General features: G+C 39.0%; 1 long non-coding RNA gene across 1 annotated transcript in view; it reads right to left on the bottom strand.

Annotated features, from left to right (window-relative positions):
• Positions 1-17999, bottom strand: part of LOC135410064 (uncharacterized) — a 37881-nt gene extending 19882 nt beyond the window's left edge. Inside the window, exons 1-3 of the long non-coding RNA XR_010428504.1 lie at positions 13506-17999; positions 7231-13455; positions 5169-5256 (exon numbers count right to left, since the gene is read on the bottom strand). This is a non-coding gene — a long non-coding RNA (uncharacterized LOC135410064). The remainder of the gene's footprint in view (positions 1-5168; positions 5257-7230; positions 13456-13505) is intronic.
• Positions 18000-19999: the final 2000 nt, after the last annotated feature.

Below are 19999 nucleotides of genomic sequence, written 5' to 3'. Positions count from 1 at the left end.
TCTTCCCTTAGCTAGAAATGGTCTGTACCTAAAGTAGGCCAACACATGGGACAAATTCAAATTCTGGGGTAGAGACTAGGGTTATGGGTAAGATTGAAGACAGTCTTCATTCCTTGCTTTCATTTGCTGCCATAATCCTGGGAGGTTTTTTCCTACTGAGCCATGGAAATGTACGAAATGTACAAAATATATGGTAGACAGGTCATAGCTTTGTGTTGGAAAGCAACAAGCCAGCTGTAAGCCATTACTCCACATGGTTCACAGCAGCTGCCTCTCTGCTACAAAGCAGGTTGGGACCAGACCTATGATCATCCACACTGCTTAATTGCTAATATGCTCCTCAGCACATTTTGAGGCACATGCCCACTAGTCTGCCAGGCACTGTTCAAGGAACAGGTTGGAGCAAGGACAGTCTCCAGGTGACAGTAGGGGCAAGGCAGGGAGAACAGAAATGGCACATGTAGACATGACCGTGCCATCTACTTGGTCTCAGAAAACAGCATCTGATCACGTTATTACTTAGTACAGACTTCCATCCTAGAGCCATGCCTGCTACTACCTTAGGTACTAAAAGCATGCTAACCACATTAAGGTGGTCATTATCCTTGGGCCAGTTGGCTGAGTTTTCAGGAAAGTCTGTATCTGAGGTGTAATGCTATCCAGTAAAATAAGAAAAAAAAAAAAAAAGTGTGGTTTAATTTTGTATCATCCTTAAAAACTGATCAGGGGCATTGTGATACGATGGAAATATTTTTCCATGGTCCTGTCCAGAGCCAGGTATGAATACCTCCACCTCAGAAAGCCATTCTCACACTGGTTGACCTGCCCACTGCCATCAGCAGAAGCAGAACCCTGATGGTGCCCATTTGTGCAGCCACACTTCCATGCTGTCAAGCAGACAGGGAAATGGAATAGGAGCAGCTTTGAACAGTGTCTGTGCTTCCCTCAAGGCAAAGAAAATGCTCATCTGTCTGGATCTACCACAGTTACTGCTGCTTTGCTCCAGTGAATGGGTACAAAGACCAAAGAGTGAAAGTCAGTGCAAGACTGTCCTGTTAGGCAAATACACAAGATAATTAAATTAAGAATACATGTGCAGTCTTAATTTTAGCATTCAGAAAGATCAACATTTTCTAACTATGAGGCTTATAATTTTAAACAAGTGGATTTCTAATACCATCTCTCTGCATATATGTGTGTATCTACTCTTGGTCTGCTGGAAAATTTTTCTCTGAAGATATTTTTAACAAGATACAGATTTCCTACTGATTGCACAGGCTATTGACAAGAAAACCAGAAACAGATAACAGATAATGGAAAAAAAAAAAAAAAAAAAGAGAGAAATTTTTAAGCTTTTAATAGAAATGTTTATATTTGCTTCATTCACTTGCTAATTGTGGTGTGATATTTTTTAATTTTTCCCCAAAGAAGGGGCACCCCTCTCCCATCTATCCTTTTTTATTAATCTTATTATCATTGAAATATATGACTTACCTCCCTTTTATTCTGGAGGGGAAAAATAACCAAACAAGCAAAAACAAAACAAAACAAAAAAAAGAAAAGAAAAAGGGCAAAAACCAAAGCAGCATGGAAAACACTGCAATAAGATTTTTGGTATTTTTTTGGTATTTCCCATGTAAACTAAATTACTTCTTCAATCAGCCAAAATATGCATTTAGGAAGATGCTGATGCTTTTCAAATTGTAGTAGATAGAGGTACTTAATCACTAGTTTAAGTAGAAAACGGGTACCAAGGGAATTTTCCATGGGGTGATTTAGCTGTATGCAAATCTCTTGTGTACTGTAGTATTGCAGTGCTCAGGAGCTGAACACTGTAGAGCTTGTCAAGGGATTAGGTAACAATGAAGATTTAAGAGCCAGGACAAAGCTAGATGTAGGCTGGGAGTAATATCCTGGTCAATATATCCTCTGGTGTAGACAGCTAGATAAACATGTAGATAAAACTTACTACAGCAATGTTCAAGCAAAATGCACCACAGGCAAAGATTTGAAGAGAAACTCCCACAAGACACTGAAAGCTTTTTCCCTTTTTCGTCCTTTTTACTGAATATTATTGTAATAATATTACTGAATATTATTTGAAGCATCATGGCAAAACCTCAGGACTGAGCCCTTTGTGGACCCAAACCTTCAGGGGATGCAATTTGTAATATTTCTCACCACTAACACAAATTCCACAGAGCTTGTGGTGCATGCTAGTTAGTAGAAAATTTATATGTGTGAACTAAAAGCAGTACTGCTGTAAAGTATATGCATAAGGAATTTTTTCTAAATAAACTAAAGGTGTAAATAAATTGGAGGTTCATGTGTTCATAGAGTCAGTATTCTGCATCATAAAAAGGTCTACATTAAGATACAGCCTGCCATCCTCCAAGTGTATGCATCAATTTCTATAATGTTCATAAATAGCTCAGTTACTACCTGTAAAGTAGCTATAGCAAAACTGAGACAAGCATCCAGGACAGAAGAAAACAATTCATGTTCTTACCCCCTGCCTGGGAATGGGTGGCTTTTGGTACAGGAAGGTTCCCCTGAGCCACCCTAGACAGATGAGAGGCCAATATAGGGACAGGTCAGCCAGCATGGAAATTAAAACAGAGCAAAGGTGGATTATAGTTCAGTGGAAAAAGAGCTGTAACTACACTTTGGAAAAAATTTCAGCTGGTCTCACAGTTACCTTCATGCAAAGCCAAAACACTAAGAACTTCACATAGGACAAAAAAGTCATATCCCAGCTATCTGTATTGAACAGTGAGAAATGTTGATCCTGAAGTGCACATGAAAAAAAAAAAATCAAAGCAGTGATCTTCCTTAGGTTTTGTACCACAGGTTGAGCTCTGTGTGCATCACTGGGTGTGGAAACTGACTCCCCAAGTCAATGGCTCAAATACAAGTATTTCAGTCCTCTGCCTCGGTTTGTCATCTTAAAAGCAATGAGACGAAATAATAATTTTTTTTTCTTTCCTTTATCCTTCACATGTGTTCTTTGTGGATTGTAAGCCTCTGGGAATGTCTTCACTATATCGCATACACTCTCCTAATTAGATGCCTATGTAACACACAGGAATAATGGCAATTAATATTAATATGGCAGTTCATTAGATTTATTGAGTTCTGGCCCATTGGTTGATAGCAAAGAGTTTCTTTAAGAATGTAAAGTCAAAGTTGTCTTTGGTTTTTTGGTTTTTTGGTTGTTTCATTTGGGGGATTTCTGCAATGCAGACTGAGGGAAGACTTAGATTTTTCTGGCTCTTACTCTGAGCTGAAAGTGCCTATGACTGGGATGGGAGCCCAAGGTATAAGTGTTATGGAGAATTAGGATACCCTGATATAGGCTCAGTGTAGTGTTTTTATGAACATGTGGCTTTTGGAGTAGGAATTCTCAGTTTTCTGCCAAGTACAAGGCTTATGCTTTCTCAAAAGCCATCTTGTAAATTGTATCTTTAAGTAGGTATTGAAATGCTTAAGACTTGAGGTGGCTGGAACAGAATCTGTCTCCACCAAATGAACACCAAGACCCTTAGTGATGACAGAACTTTTAATATAGGTGGCCAAATAAAGGAAGGCCCACTTTGTCCCAGACAAGGTACTGCTAGGGAGGGTGGACTGCCAGAACAGCAAAGCAGAAGTCATGGTGGTGTTGGTGCCATGAACTACAGGAGTACAAAAAATGGCACAGCACAGTTTGCACAGAGAAGCAAAGATATGTCCCTAAGCAGTGTGACATGGTGACACCTCTCACCTGAGTGTTACATCTCATGGGCATTAAAGATCCATGAATGTCAATCAACTATGAAGGATTCTTCATGAGTGGAGGACACATGATTACTTTTTATGTGCAAGATATTCTAATTATTCTGGAGACATTCATTTCAGGTTACAGAAATGTTATTGAAAACCATTTAATTTTCAGTGGTTGTCACTTGAGTGGACAAAGTAGAGTAGCACAGGAAAATTACTTAGCACAGGTTCAGATCCTCCATCATTTGCATACACATATATAATATAATTTTTGTCTTCTGCTCATACATAATGGCAGCAAAACTGATAATATGCATTGAATACAGTGTGTTGCTAGTGTCAGATCATTAATAACAGTATGAAAAAATATATACTTTTTCATTATACCTGAGTACATTTTCTGGATAAAATGTACAAAATGTATATTTATGTACAAGTGTGTGACACTATATTGCTATAACTCCGCATCTTGAACTTCCCTGGGCAATAACCAAAGTATCCACCATTATTGTAGTAAAGAGCAGAAACACAAACACACAAAAAAAGATTCCAAAACTTTAAGGAAAGGATGTATATTCATATGTTTCAGGGCATAAAAGAGTTTGTGGATTAGGAGGAAATTTCCCCTGTGGACAAGTAGTCTCTGTAACAACCTACTGCAGAGCTTCCATCATGCTCATCTGAAGATAGCCAATTTAATAAACACTTTACTTAAGAAGGTGGTCAGCTTATCTGATCCAGCATATCCTCTGTGTACTGACATGAAAAATGAGAGCCTCTTATATTATGCCTACCATGAGCAGTTTTGTCTCCTATAACTCTGTTCTTGATACTTTTCCAAATGTAAATTAAACCAACTTGTGGATAAAGTTTCCTTGTCTATATACCTTCTCCTCTTCCTACTCCTATCCCCACTGCAGAAGAATGTAAATTGACATCTCCTTACATTGCAGGCATATAGCATGTCTGGGAAATAATACCTGTAGCTCATCAGAGTGTTGGCTGCACCACAGGAACAGAAAAAAGTGACCAGAGGTAAGGCTCTGCTGAGTTTCCCCCCTAGCACTGGGTGACTCACTTGAGGCTCCACTTCACCTGTCTGATGTTTGTGTTTACAGTCATTTTCCATGAGAAGGTGTCTTTAATTAAAACTCACTACATACTCCCATCAGAGGGGCACAACATTTCAGAGGATTGAGGCAGAACTACAGGTCTACTGAAGCAGGAGAGGGCAAGCTGTGTTTTTCCAGTGTCTATGCAAACTGGGGGGTTTTAAGCATGGGAGCTGTATGCTGCAGTCCCCAACAGTACTATATGTGGATGTGGTCCACTTAGGCTGTGACACACATCTTACACTTCTTCCCTCCACCCAAGACCCAGGCAGGGAACACAACAGGAAGTCATACCCCAGACTTAAGGGAAGGGTGCCAGCTCCAAAATATGGGTATCCAGTCTTCCTCCTTAGGGTTCTCCACTGGGACAGCGGTTCTGCTCCTGAAAAGGGGTAGAGGAATGTGAGGGCTTGGGAACCAGCATTACTACAGGCATTTATTGCTGTATTTATTGCTTTGATTTTGGGCATCTCAGTGTGAAGTCAGTGAAAGCTGCAGGAATTCAGTATGTTGGAAAATCAGACCCAGCTTGTCTTAAATTGACTATCCAGGGCAAAATACTTCTCTGGAAGAATTTTAGTCTGGTTCTGTAGATACAGTTGCTTGCCAACTTTTTTACTTAAAGGTATAACAGCCTTCAGGTTGTTATATAGGTATAAAAGCCTATAACTTTCTCTTCATAATGATTTTGGTACATCTATTGTTTTCTGTGAAAATGAAATATTGTCTTTTATATTGATGGTTAGTAAGCTGCATTTCAAATTTTTTTGGTTTATTTGCACGAAGGTAGTATAAATCACCTGCCCTGAGATTTTCCCACTGTGCTCCACAGAAGCACAGTCAGTAAGACTGTGGGGAGGGTTACACTTGTCAGTGAGGGCTTGTGCTTGGACAGCCCCAAGTCACCTGGTCCTAAACACCCAGGAACCTTGATTATAGCCTATCCCTGGAGCCTACAGTAAGATATAGGCTCCCACCACGACATCCAGCCAGCCAGAAGTATGGCCTCTGGGTACAGGGTCATTTCCATAGCAGGATTAATTTTTGAACACTGACAGAAGTCTTCAGAGCTGTTAGTTCAAATAAGTTTGGAAACTCCTGGATTACAGGACAACTCACAGTTTGGCAAGTTGTTTCCTGATGATTTTTCAGAAAAAAACAATTAGAGAAAAAAGGAGAGCAAAATAAAACCATATGAACTTATGCGAAAATGGTCCTCTGACTCAGGGCATTTCAGTTTTAACTCGGAGAGGAGACTGTGGGAATTTAGAATTTTCACAAAGCGAATCCAAACCCAAGTGTCTTAAATTGACCACCCAAAGTCAGAAAGCTGCTTCTAACATGTTTTTCTTTTATTTAATGTATGAATTATTAAACTGCTGTGAATTACCCATTCAACTTCAGGCTTCTAAACTGAGTCTGAAAGACTGTATATTCTACAGAATGCAGAAAATTAAGATTGTGCAGATGGAAAATTCTTCTCTGATGCAGTCTTCTTAGATGTCTTACAAATACTGAGCATCAGCTCCTGTGCAGAATGCAGCTGGGTGTCATTCAAGCAGTTCTTTGAGGGATATCACAGGACGATGTTATATGCATGGAGATGGGAGTATCTGAGGCTTCCTTCAAGAAGCATTAATCTCGGGAACTGATGCTCACAGGAAGGTGTGGTGCTCCTTTCAGAGGTGATATTAATGCTTGCTAATTCCTTCAGTGCTACTGCCTAAGCATTTTATTATTGCTTTCCCCATTCCCAAGAACTGTGGAGACTGACATGCATTTATGCTGGGACTACTAATACACAGCTTTACAACACACCACTAAGGAGCCTTCCTCCAAAATACACACAGATATTCTCTTCATGACCAACGTTTGCTGAATCTGTTGTTAAGTAAGAGCCATTAATTCAGTAATCCACCAAAAATCAGAATTCTAAGCGGCTTTCTGTATTGGCTCTTAAGGATTTCTCTGAAACTTCATCACATGAGAGTTTTCAATCTCAGCAAGCTCCTCCAGGTCAGTAAGTGAAAGACAATAACAAAGCAAAGCAAAACATGTAACAAATTCAATGAGCATCCATTATCAGCCTGATTACACAGTGCACCACACAGAATCATAGTGATTTCAGTGAAGCTCCATATAGCATAAGGAGTCTCCCATGCAGATTAGTTTAAAAGATAAGGGTCTCCTCATGGAATATCTCCTCCCTTCACCCCTTCCCATTCTGTATAGAGCAGCATAAAACAAAGGCCTGCCTTTTTTGCATATTTGCAATGTTGTAGTTGTTGATAGGTTTGTACGATGATTCAAATTACAATAGCTAAGAAAATATTTCCTAGTGCCATCTCAAGCCTACCTTGGCTTTTCTCACTTTGGTCACTCAAACAATCTTCTCTGTCCAGTCACCTTTCTAATAATCATTTTGATGCATTCCAGTTGCCACAGCATTAGGTATAAATGCCTAAATTCATACCATTCAGTTCCATTCAGGCATAATTTCATGGGAGGACTCAGTGTGCAATATAAAGTGAAAAAAACCAAATGTCAGAAACTTCATATTGATACTTTGATCAGAAGCAACATGAGACTGAAAGTTTTTGAACAACAAACCATTTGAGAGTGTGTAACATGCTTGTGAAAATATTCATAGCATAATTAGATAAATAACAGATCCAGTGTCTATTTTTACTTTCCCTTGATGAGAAGCTTTGCAGGAGAGACTGCTGGTAGTTAATTCTCCCTAACAACAATCTGTGTAATCACAAACCCCAATTAGCTGTGCCTGTTCTATGCTATACAAACTATTTCCTTAGCGCTTCACATCACTACTTTGTAATTAGCTTTCATCTACATGAGCTTTGACTAAAAAAATATAAAAGAGTGTAAGTGATTGTACTGCCACTCAGTATTCTGCGAAATAATCGCTAGCGATTTCAATCAGATTAATTTTATCACCCATATTAAGGAAAATTACCTCCCTCTTCACTCTCTACAGCTGAGGGCTATTTCATTTCCTGAGATGTTCATAAAAGCATAATATAAAGCAATCTGTAATTGTAAATATCCTTCCCTAATAACTTTGAGATATTTCCTTAATACATCTTTACATTTGGAGTTTCCGTTCCATAAAATACAGTAACAAGTGCTCTATTATGTTTTAAGTGTGTGCTGTTAAGCTGGACAACTTAGCGCTGTCCTTCCTGTTTTTACATAGGGTTATATTTAACTTGCAGATAATGGGAACAAGGTTTAAAAGTGATGGAGCGGAATAATGGCGTTACAGCAATAATATATCTTGCCTTTGTGAGGAATAGAACTTTACAGCCTATTTCAGGTCAGCCAACACCAATTCCATTTTTCACAGCCTGACAACTTTCACCTTCACCCACACTCCAGATGGATATTAAAAACTACTTTCCAAACAAAGCTGAGGTTTGGCTATACCCATGCTCTACATCTGGGGAGAGCCCTTTGATACTTAAAATCAGTATATAATATAAAATAAAATAAAAACAGGGAGCCTGCAGCAGCTGCATGCCACTGACTTGTTTGGTGAACTTCCCAGGTAGTCAAAGAGCAAAGCAAGCTGCTCAGGTCTTACCAGAGGGGTCATAGCAGGAGAATTTCTGCAACTGCAACTCTCGCATGTTGAAATTCTGCACGGAGAACATGGCATTAGTAAAAATTTAGCACCTGCTTTGTGGGAAATGTGAGGTATGTGCTAGGTGTACCACAGCAGCTCCATATAGCACCACCAAGAAGGTTTGTTAGGGTTTCCAGGCCACCAGCACTTTTCACTGAACACAGATCAAGACAGCTGGGAACACAGCTGACTGTACCCTGAGTTGGTCATACACCCACTTTTATCTGTAAGCATTGGTCCTGAATATACCCGTTTATTTAAAAATAAATAAATAAATAAAGGAAAACAATACAAAAGGCGCTGGGTGACTAAAATGACTACAATGTGTTCTCAACCATACATGTGTATGTTGTCTGCATTGCAGGGCTTTCCCCCAGCATCCTCAGCTTCACCACAGATGTACAAGGCCAGTGATACAGCAAGCACACTGCTCACATCAGAACCAACACAGCCTAAGGCAGTTTTAAGCTGCCCCTCTTCTCCTCAGAAAGCAAATTTCCAGCCTTTCAAAGGTAAAGGCATCTCATCATCTGAGCAGCTCTGTTCTTTGCTGCCAGTACATAGGAAGCCTACCTGTCATGCTGGAGAGATGACTGATATGAGACAAAGACTGAGATGGGCAAGAAAGCCTCTCCACTGGAGAAGGGAATTCTTTCTGCCTGCTGCAGTGGAGTCTGAAATGTTCCCAAGTAGCAAAGCCCCAGGGGTGAATGAGATGTCTGCATAGCAAATCACACAGGTTTCCCCAGCATACTGTGAGTTGCTGCACATTGTTGTATATCCCTTGACACCATGAGACTCTGTACTGTGTGTGAGATGAAGAATAACACAGTGTATCTTGAAACCTTAGGAATGGGGTGGGGTTTGTTGGAGATGTGATATAGTTTCATCAGTGTCATGGTGTCAGGATATGGCAGATACTACAGGTAACAGCTCACTGGAATCAAATGTATTGCATTCACCCTTCTTTCTACAGGAGCAAGATAAACTTTCCAACCTTTTAGGCAGGCATGAGAAAAAGTTCTTTCTCATCTAGAGCAACATCTTGACTGTTTGCAAATATGTCTCTTTGTAAACATGGATGGGACACACCAGGAAGATACACTGAAATGGATTAGTTTCCTTTGCTGTTCCCTTAAGATGGAGTATGGACATTTTACCTCTACTCTTTCCCAGTATTCATGTTTCCATAATGGTAGAAGACACTGAAGACCAGATTATACATTTCACCTTAGCATGACAGACTAATCAGAAAGTGACTTTCAACTGGCCTGAGTCTCTGCAGGAATCCCTATGGCTGAACCTTTCCTAAGGATGTTGTCAAGAAAGAGGCCTGCAGCTAGTATATTCCCACATGGCACAGATATTCCCAGAAGTGTCAATTTCTTCTTCTTGAGGAGTGTGCAGGGACAGGGATGCCACAGACAGAAACACTGAATCCCCTGAGGAAAATGAAGCAGAATCATTACCAAAAGAAAGGCTCAAGTTTATATATCTGCAGAAAAACTCAAATTAAGCATGTGAATTTTAATTTTCACATGCTTAAATTTTTATTTTTGAGAAGGCCAGCTAATAAACAAAGTCACCTATTACAGTTGTACAAATGTTGCATCCCCACTGTTTAATATTGTCAGGAAATAAAGTGAAACTAATAAAAATTCAGTATCCCTGGCAAATATCTGAAACTCTTTTATGTGGAATGAGGATACAGCTAGGGCTCAAAAAACATGTGTTTTCAGTCCCACTGAAAATTTCACTGTCTTCATATTTGCTTTTATCCCAATTTGGAACAGAAAGTCAAACATTGACTACTGAAACTTCTGAAAATCACAAAGTTCAGAAGTGTCAAAACATGCCACTTTAGTATTTCTGATCTAAAGGAAATGCTGAATATAACAAAACTGCAATACTGAATAACATTTTTTGAATGAAACCAAAGCATTTCATTTTAGCTAAGTTCAATACCAATGTATGTCTCCCTGACATGATCTTGATACCTCACAAAAGCTAGAGTTTAGATGCCTTGCATTATTAATTTTTTGCTACGGACAGATTTGCTGAGTGTGCCACAAGGTACACATCACCCGTCATACGAATCACCAGATAAGACCTCCAGTTGCATCTGATGAAGTGTAATCCACTGATGAGATGTTTCTATACGGATCTTGGTCACCAGGGTGTAAGGCACAGCTACAGTGCAGGGCAACAGCGAAAAATGTTGAACAAATCTGAAACAAAATATTTGGTTTAGTTCAACAAGATAAAGGTTTTTGAATCACGTTGATCCAACCGCGAGCAAGACACACTTTCGCAGATTTCTAAAGGTGATGAAGTAGTTGTTGAATGTTATACTGAATGTCGTGTATTTGTACAGTGGTCATTCCTAAAGACACTCTGGACCCCAGTGGGCAAAATAATGTGCATTACTAAATAGTTATACTGATGACCAGTGCCACTTTATCATTACAAATTAGAATACTGTAAGTTATTTGACTGAGATAAAGTTAGCTAAGATAATGACAAGTTTTCTGACCACTATAAATACATATTGCTGTCACATTTAAACTAGTAGATAATTAATGCAGAGCCAGCTGCTACTAATATATTGCACTAAGACTTGTTAATACAAGGCTATAATAAAGCTGTTAATACTGCTAATACCATACAGCATTTAAAAACTGTTGCAAAATTTTCCTTAGAATTGTTTCCTTGCTCTGGAGGGGTTCATTACATTTTGGGGTTTTTTTCATAATTAATCTCCAACAGCATGTATCATGTTATCTTTCATAAATTAAGTCAGCCCTTGCCCCAAGGGTCCTGCAGTTTAAAAGGCAACAACAAGTCAAGATGTTTTAGAAATATAAACCAAGTAGGATTCATTATTTTGCCTTATAACAGAAGCTGTAGACCCCAACTAGCACAGGACCTCACTGTTTGTACATACATTTCAGACAGATAAGGAAAGATAGTCTTTGTCCTGAAGAGCTTGAACTAAATCAATATAAATCTAGAGGAAAGTATAGCTTAACAAAATTGCTTTTTGCTTGTAAGAGTCTCTTCTTTCTCCTTTTCACTCAAACCCAAGAAAATCAGCAGTGGTGATAGGCATTTAAAGACACAATCAAAACCTCTTGAAATCTGTGGAAGTTTTGGAGCATGCTTTTAAAAATTCAGCTTCAGTTATCCAGATGTCTAAGAAATATCCTACCATAAGTGAAAGGAAGGCATTCTCTGCTAATTCACTCACTCTTACAATAAAGCTAACTGAAAATGAGAATAGTTCTGATCACCAGAGTCAGAAATTGGTATTCCAACAGTTTCATAACAGAAATCAGTTTGCCTCCATTTTACTAAATTATACTGTTCAGTAGTTAGAAACTCATTTTATAAGCAAATACGTACTTACCTATTTTTTAAGGCTCTGACCCACTGCTCATCTTAATGGCTTATAACAAAGAGTGTTCCAACTGGTTGATACCATCTGTCTGAATCTGCTAGACAAAAGGGTAGCAGACTAGATGTGTGGCTCTAGTTCATTTAGTTTATATTCAAGAAACTGTGACATTAGGCTTTGGTATGGAACTCTGATGAAATATTATGGAAGCCAAATGACTGTTTTTCTTTAACAGGGAAAAAAAAAAAGGTAGTGACTAATTAAACAGCAATAAAAAAGAATGACATGACAGCTGTGGACTGTGTTATTCTCTGGTCCCTAGATGGGCACTGAAATAGCCCATCTTCTGAGAATTCGTAAGGAGACACAGAAGGGAAAATGTAGGTTTCTGCGTGCCCAAAGTTAAAACTATCTCACTAAAAGAAAGACAAGAAGGAAGGGGAGTAGATGGGTGCTCTGAATTGTGTCTGGGGACCAGATCTGTGGGCTTGTGTACTGTATCTGTGGGTGGTCCTGTGGTTGATTCCCATGTGAATTCAAGGAATACAGTCACCTCCAATAAGCAGAAAAGACTGTCAGGGATAGATGGAAAAATCCTCTCTGCCGCAGGAGGTGTCAGGAGACTGTTCAGCACATGGATGCTAACTGCCTTCAGGCATAAGCAAAAGGCAAGTTTGTGTCAATGACCAACACAGTTTCTGACCTGCAATGCCCATGACATTGAATATTAGAAGCAAGAGAGATCAATGCCTGATTTTATCGAACTCAAGGTTTATGTTATAAATGCCTGCTTAGAACATGATTTTCACCCTAAGAGTTAAACACCGACTAGAACCTTTGTAACATAAAGGCTCCAATTTGCTAATGATCTGTGTCCATGCACAAATCAACTTAATAGCACTATTTCTGGAAATATTACAAGCAGAGAGATAAGTTTCACATTCGTCAAAGCTGTTTAAAACCATTAAACCATTTGGAACTGCTTTTTTTTTCTTTTTTTTTTTTGAGAAGCATTAAAAAGATTTAGCAGTTTAAGGAGAGATGAAGGCTATTTTCACACACTTATTTGAAGTTGTTAAAAACTGCTTCTGCTTTTTCTAAAATGCACATTGTGATGCCATTAGGGCAGCTCTAACAGGAGCGTAGACAATGGATTTTTTTTTCCCTTCTTTTCTTTTTAATATTGTTTGAAGTTGCTTTAGGAACTCTACTGTGGTCATTTGGATCCACAGCTGTCTTGTTCCTTTGAGAATTGTTAGTAGCAATTTGCGAAGAATAGTATGAAGACCCTGGTGGCTATACTTACATTGCAAAATCTTACCAACAAAAAGTTGTCTTTAGAAAAACTTGTTGTTAGCAAGATTTTTTTTTTCTCTTCAGCAGGAGGAATGATCACAAAGTTCAGATCAGGGTAAAAACCAAAAATTTATTTCTGCCCCCCCCCAATTAATTAAACGTATACTTGTTGCATAACATAGTTTATCTATGTTTTATATGGCTTATCAACCCCTGTGGCAGTTCTGAGCACCTTTGCTCAAAAATACCTATACAATAATGTTTTCCCCCAAATCTCATCTGTCCTGAATCAGGGAACATAGTTAAAATACAACGAACAAAGTTTCCATTAATTACATCAAAATTAAAATTTCCTTTTACTCCAATCTAATTAAAATTAATTGAAAGCACATGCTTTAAGCCAGCTTGCCAAACTGTCAATGTAATCAGTTTGTCTTACTGTAGATAAAGCTATACCTGCTTGGTAAAAGTACACACATTCTGGCTTCTTCACTTGCCTTTGAATATTAATAAGTTACTGAGAAGGCAGGTGAGAACAGTTTTCTCACTCATTGCTTTGGCTTTTGGTGAAAAATGCTTTCAGGAGATAAAACAGTAGTCATACTACCCAGAAATCCCAGCCAGGTCATGAAATGAAGCTGAAATGATCTTTTGAGGGACTCCTCCTTTAGTGTCTGGAGAGATACAAAATCAGTGCGATTAAGAAAGTGAGTGTTGGAAAACAGATGGGGGAGACAGACGCAGGAGTGAGGAATGCACACTGGAAATGTTTAGCTTGCACAGATAGACAATCAACATCTAATGGCATCATAAATCACAAGACAAAACTCCTTTCCTTGTCCGGTACAATGACTGCCAGGGAATACTACAGGATTCTGATTGTACATAATATATGGCTGCTTATTGAATTAAATGAGAGAGTTAAAAATAATGATCTGAAAAATGTTTCTAAAGTATTCAAAAAAGCAAGGAGCCTTCTTTTTTTTTCCTGCACGTCTAGTCCTTTCCTTTCCCTGCTTATATTCTCCTTTTAATTGACAAACACATCTTTATAGGTAAGATACAGATACAAGTATGCATGCACATACAAACAAATACACATGCGTGCGTGCATGCACACATGTTTTTATTTGATATTTGTTTTAAAGGCTGCTGTGCAAAGTCCAGTGGACTCATAATGTGCATCTCAAGGATAAACACACACAGTGTGTTTTGGAGGCATCACTTTGTCTCAGAAGCAATTCCACCTTTCCCAGCTTCCAATAAGCATGGTAACTAGGGAAAAAATGCAGCGTAAAAGTCAAAGACCATTTCTTCCTGGCACTGCCAGATACGGAAGGTATATGATGGGTAAAAAGGAAAATCAGCTTTTCTTACGACTCTTTCTGGTTTTTTCCTTTTATAAAAGTGGATTCTTTTATGAAGAGTTAGTCACTTTGCACATCTTGCAACCAGCATTAAGTGTGTAGAATCAATCCGCTAATGCCCTCCATCTAGAGATGTCAGAGGATGCTACTACAACATATAATCCCCACAATGCCAACCTGAGTATTATCTGCTCTTTTTTTACAAGTAAAATCATAACTGGCTTTTGGCAGCAGTGCCAATATAATTAACCCCCTTGCTTTCCCCTTCTCCCTTTCCAAGGCCTTAAACATGTTTGTTTGTTCTGACCCCCTACATCTTGCACAAATGCTGGTGAGCCATGTGGTAGACAGGATCAGAGAACTAAATATGCTGAAAAAATACCTTTCTTTGGGCACAAAGGAACCTGTGTTTCAGCCAAGTCAGTCCCCAGCTGTGACTCACCATGTACATGTTTGTGCCAGTACAGCACCAGGGAAGAAACAAGTGGCCAAGAGAGCAGAAGGGCGGTACTGTGCCTACTAAAGTGACCACTGCCATTGAATAGCTACCTAAAATCTAAAAAAAAAGTAATTCAGATATAGTGTTCTGCCTCTTCTAGAATCAGGGTCAAAAATCAAATCTCTAGTTACCCACTCAAGGTTACAGAGAAAGTAAGCAGAGACAGGATACAGAAGTTTGTTTACTGGGTCTGCATCGCCCTGATAGAGAAACACTTTCAAATAGCTCTTAAAAACTTTTCACTTACTTGCTTCTCATGATATATAATTGCACATTGCTGTGGCATTTTAATCACTTCTGAAAGTATTGACTGGAATTGTAAAGTTATTTGAAGACAAAGCAATCTCCAGCAGGCATAGTTTAAAATGGGCTAGAGTTAGAAGTCTGCGTTGTTCATGGGCACATTAGCGAGGCCTTTTTCCCTCTCCTCCCCTAAACTGCATGCCAAAAGACGTATGATCCACTTTCTGAGCCAGGTCACCTTTAAGAGCACAGTGACACGCCACAGAATTATTTGCCCGTCCTCACCAGAGATGTCTGCAAGTGCAAAGCCTGTGACAAAGGACTGAAATGACAGCACTTTGACTCACTTCTACATTGTGTTTGTTTAGGAAGGTCCTAGAAATTGTATTTCACCAACCACATTCGCTATCAACACACAATTATCTGGCTTAATCATGTGGAACAGTGGCAAATTCACCTGGGGCTTAGGAACTAATGACATTCTCGTCTGAGCTGCTTTAGTGAAATGGCCTAGCACCTGAAGCAGGAACAGCAAGATTGCTCAAGAAAATTTGGTTTTCTTTTTTCATTTCACAGCATAGGGGCTCTGCTCAAATCAACAAACGCTCCTGATTAAATAGCTGTGGTAGTTGACTTATTTGCACTTGTGTGTATGGCTCTGAATGTACATTGAGGATCCCTAACCTTTACAGGAAAAGAATTGTCTGTGACTTGTTTTTAACACATTCTCTTTTTGACATAGAAAATAGTCAAATAATTTTGCATTTTATAATTTTGGTATGATGAGATCTGTAAGTGTGGGTAACCCCAAAATTCCAAAACTAGCATGGGGCAACAGCAAAAAAAAACCCTACCTTTTCTCACACTGAATGTATATGTATCTATTTTTGTCTGCAACCTGGGCAGGGCCATTTAAATTCTGCTTGCTCAACAGATTCTCAGACTCTTATGTTGGCCTCCCGCCTAGCATACCAGAGATGAGTTGTGTTGCTGCTGACTATGCCACTCAATCTCAAAAGTTTAGAGGCTTGCAAAGATGAGAAATTGAATGGTCAGGCTCCTGAATGCTTCAGAAAAAGGAAAAGGAACTCCTCCTGTTTTGGCCAAGGGAAAGAAACTAGCCCCATTTCCCTGAAAAAGTCTGTAAAAAAAAAAATTCAAAAAGATACAGTAGGTGAGATTTTCATACTCACCTTTCACAGCTACCTTTAGCACTTCATGCTCAAGGACTTCTCTTCTGAGCAAAACACCCACAGTCTTGCACAGACAACCCCCAAACAAGGCAGCCCTGTGTTACGCTTGGTGTGACCCCCTTGCCTGCTATGAAAATCAAGTAGCATTAACTACAATGCAAATATCAGCTCAGACTTATATACAGATGAAAACGAGTTCACATGGATGAGCGGCAAAGCCACCCACTCAAAGTTAATTCTGCTTTTGATTACTACTAATACTGTATCCTACTAATGCAACACAAAACTAGATTTGTAGCAGAAGACCCCCACACGGCCTCTATACCCTGATTACTCCCACATCAGAATGAGAAGCACTCATATAGGATTGTGCAGAAAGCAGCTTTTGCTAGACCATCCTATGCAGCCCACATTTGGGAGGTCCAATCACAGGTTGCCTGGCTCATGGTAGCAAAACTCTAGCAGCAAAATCTTTGGCAATTTCTGGAGGAGTCAGTGATTCAGGATCCTCTTAGTAAGTGGCGCTATTGCAGATAATACTGCTGGGTTATGTGAAAATTTTAATTTCCCCTTTTTGGGTCAATGCCTCAACATAGGCAGAAATATGACCAAAAGAGTCCCTGAAAGATTGCAAAGGCAAGTCCAGGTTTTTAAATACAAGCATAGAAAACATCCATAGCCTCAGAAGCCCAAAGGTAGCTATTCAATATGGTCGCAAATGAAGGGAGTTTGATTTGAGGTTGATCTCCAGAGGAAGTGATTGCTGATATGCCATGTCATTTAGCTGGAAAGAGCTGAAGCTTTGCAGCAGGTGAACTGAGGTGGGAAAGAGTAGAGGGGTAGAATTATTCAGACTGACTTTAATGTAATATGGAAGCATCTCTGGAGGAGCCCGGAGTATTCTCTTGTTTGCTGAGCTACCTCAACATAAAACTAGGTAAAACAAGAATAATTTTGGAGGCTATGAGAGAAATCAGTTCTTCATAGCAAGCCTTCTGTGATACAAGATTCTGAGGCTTACCTGTTCACTACAGAACAGTCACCAGAATAAGCTGTCACCAGTACCACTTTTGAAGCCCTCAGCATCTTGCATTGTCCCTAGAATTTCTCAATCATCCGAACACACAGTTTCTGACATATACCTCAACATCACTACTATCAATCTCATGGGGAATTTGGGGTTTCTAGGACCCCTAAAGACATTCACCTATTTACTTAGTAAGCACTGGGCTCAGCACTGTCTCAGTAAATGCATGACAGCCTGCCCTTGGTCTCTACACTGGGCTTTGCATGATTGCAGGGATTATTTCCCCTTGATGTCTCACTCTGTCATAACTGTAGTTTTGTTAGCACTCCAGATCACGGTGCTTTTTAAATCTTAACTCACCGCTATTATAAATCAGTTACAGCTAGACTGAAGTCTAGCAAATAATATTGACAGAGAATCCAGACAGTAAATCCAACTCACTGACATGAAGACAGTGCTTTTCCCCTATGTGCTCTAAGGCTGTGCTTTAACACCAGAATATCTAACATCTCAGGGGAAAGATCACAGCTACCAAAATTGCTGCATTTTGGTGACAGATAGGGGGATAAATGCAGTCAGCATGGATTTGTATGGCTTCTATGACACAAGTGTGTTGCCATCAAGAGCAGTTTAGTCAATGAGTTCAACAGTTGGAGGGCACAATAAATTCACCATATGTCAGCAAAAGAATGTCACTGATAATGGGGAAAACTTGCTTCCAATTGGTCTTACCCTATGGTCATTTTGGATATTTTGCTGTTAAGGCTGTAGTAGAGGTTAAATAACGGAGAAGAAAATGTGAGACCAGGTGCATTAATGCAGGTATGTACATGAATCCTATCATTAAAGCATTTCATTCCAGTCCCTACACAGAAGTTACTATACGTACAGTCACTTATCACTAATACTAAGTTTCGTCAGGCATATCTGAATCAGGAAATAATATGGTAATTTTCACAGTCACCAAGTGGAAAATATTTATGGTGCAGAAGTTTAATATATCTGTATTTTATATTTCTAAGATTGTACCTGATGACATAATAAGAGTTTGAGTTTAAATATCAGCTGGATGATTTCAGGAAAAAAAATCCACGCTGGTAGAAAGCTTACTCCTTTATAAAAAATCTTTTCCACGTTCATCAGGATTGCCAGCCTGGGGCAAACTTAATTAAAGTCAATGGAGAAAAAAATTGAATACTTAAAAGTGCTATTTGGGGCTCATACAGCTTGAATGATTCAAAATATGAAATATTCAATTACTAATAATTGTGGGGTTTTGTTTGGTAAGCGTTTTGTCACTCACTCTACACTTCACATCCTCCTCCTTTCTTTCTCTTCTAGACAGAACGGTTAAAAGAGAAGAACATTAGCAGCTCAAGTTCCAGTTCCAGGAGTGAAGAGGAACCCACATTTCACCAACCCTTTGCTCTTCATCATCCTGGTCTCTCCCTTGGATTCAGACCTTATGCCTGCTGCTTGCTCGCTGGCTCCTTCCCTGAAACATGTTCTTTTTCCTCTCAGGTTTTTTTTTTTTTTTTAACTTGTTCTGGGTGTGATCACGATTCATGAGGCAATGATCTGACTTTGAACATGTCCTTACATTTAGCAGCTCCCCGGCTTAGATGCCAGACAGAGTTTGAATTTCTTATTGACTTGAGCGTACCATTTAATAAACCCAAATGCTTCGAGTGACAGTTTGGGGGAAATTATACCAGGAGATACTTTTCAAAACAAACTCAACAGGCCTTGTCAAGGGAAATCTATTGGGCAGGGACAATGAAACTTGAAATGGTTTTGTTTACTGAGTTGCAATATTAGAGGAGGTGAGCTCAACTTTAAGTATAAAGGTGCATCTGATTCCAAATACTGAGTTTTATATCATGGGAGGCAGAGCTCATTGGGACTGATCCTTCAGTAAAAGAGAAAGTGCTGTGCAAGAGGTCAAGCAATTTTCTCAGCTTTGGAATTAAAATCAAAACAAACCAATATTTAGATAAAGGTATTAAAATAGGACACGAAAGACCTGAAGTCAGTCTGCTAGACCAATCTTAAATGTTTCTTAATTTCAAACACACCCCAAGAACTATGAAAAAAAAGACAGTTTGGGTTCAGTTTTGGGCTATTCAAAAATACCAGAATTACTGAAAGAAATAAGAGTAAGGTTCATTAAGTGACTGACGAGGACAGGCTTTTGAGTGAAAATTTTTTAGAATATTTTGCTTTCTTAAAATAAAAGAATATTCTAACCTGGAGAAATGACAAATTAATTAACATATTCTACAGTACTTAATGACACCTCAGTAGAAGGCAACTCTTAAAATTCGAAACCCTTGACATTGCCAGCATAGAAAAATAAAGTGCATGTCTCTCAGTGGGTAGCAGAGACCTATATTATGTCCTACTGTTGGTTACAGAATTTTCAATATTTTCTTATCCTTTTTCACTCATATGAACTGCAGCTTA

The sequence above is a fragment of the Pseudopipra pipra genome, chromosome 2 (genome assembly GCF_036250125.1).
Source record: "Pseudopipra pipra isolate bDixPip1 chromosome 2, bDixPip1.hap1, whole genome shotgun sequence".
In the NCBI taxonomy this organism is placed as follows: domain Eukaryota; kingdom Metazoa; phylum Chordata; class Aves; order Passeriformes; family Pipridae; genus Pseudopipra; species Pseudopipra pipra.
Note: the sequence above shows the minus strand (reverse complement) of the source record. Positions and strands in the feature narration are given on the sequence as shown.